The sequence below is a fragment of the Caenorhabditis briggsae genome, assembly GCF_000004555.2.
Source record: "Caenorhabditis briggsae complete genome, chrIV, whole genome shotgun sequence".
NCBI classification, from domain to species: Eukaryota; Metazoa; Nematoda; class Chromadorea; order Rhabditida; family Rhabditidae; genus Caenorhabditis; species Caenorhabditis briggsae.
Window position 1 is genome coordinate 14,709,524 of NC_013487.2, and position 1,132 is coordinate 14,710,655.

Consider the following 1,132-nt stretch of genomic DNA (forward strand, 5'->3'; position numbering starts at 1 on the left):
CTGAATTTCTGAATTTCTGAATTTCTGAATTTCTGGATTTCTGAATTTCTGAATTTCTGAATTTCTGAATTTCTGAATAAGCTAGATATTCCGATTTTTAAAAATTTCAGAAGTTCAGAAGTTCAGAAATCCAGAAATTCTATTGCCCCCGAAAGATGGAAAAATCGATTTTTAAAAAATAAATCTTTGAATTCAAAAACTTCCCAATCATGTCAATTTTTGTAGATTATTTTTAGACATTTCTGAATTTCTGAATTTCTGAATTTCAATTTTTTTTTTGGAATTTTCCAATAATTTTATTTACAATGATCTTTTTATTTCACAGAAAAAATAATCAATTTGACAAAACTTCATGTTTTCGCCCAGAAAGTCGAAAATTTGAAGAATTGCCGTTTCATTTTTTTTGAAACTTTTCGAAATAATTTGAAAATCTCAATTTAACTAAAATTGCTATTTTAGACATATGTAAGTGCGCTTAAAAGTCTGAAAATTCTGATAACTTGAAACTTGTAAAAATAAAAAATATTGCTGTTTCAATTTTTTTTTTCAAAACTCTTCATACGTTTATATTTGATTAACCTCATAGTCTTACCAAAATACAATCAGTTTGATCTGAAAATTTGAGAAACTCACAAAAAAAGTTGGCCTGCAAAATCGATGAAAATCGTGATTTTTAGGAAAAATTACTGTTTCAAAAATCTTTACTATTAACAATTTTATAAAAATTTGAAACAGCGATTGTTTATTGATGTTTTTGGCAAAATTTTTGGAAATTCCAGAATTTTTTTTAGCCTTTTGGTTACAATACGAAATTCGATGAAATTGATATTTTTGAAAAATTTTGAAACTGCAACTTTTTTTTTCAATGTTATCATGTTTTTTCATCATTTTTATCAATTTTTAACCGGTTTTATTTAAAATGTGTTTCTAGGAAATATCCAATTTTCTCAATGGAGCGAATTTGGAACGTTTACAATTTGCAAAAATTTTGAAACAGTAGTTTTTTCACTGTTTCACACTTTTTGAAAAATTTGGCCCCTACCAGAAGCGTTAATATACCGTAAAACCTCTAATAGAACGACACCCGGATCGTCCACTTTGAGCCTATATATCTCACTTCTTTTGAAAGATA

General features: G+C 26.5%; 1 protein-coding gene across 1 annotated transcript in view; it reads left to right on the forward strand.

Annotated features, from left to right (window-relative positions):
• The window catches only part of Cbr-klp-11, a gene marked incomplete at both ends in the record, with an annotated part of 30,394 nt that overhangs the window by 15,857 nt on the left and 13,405 nt on the right, over positions 1–1,132 (forward strand). The gene's annotated exons all lie outside the window — the stretch shown is intronic.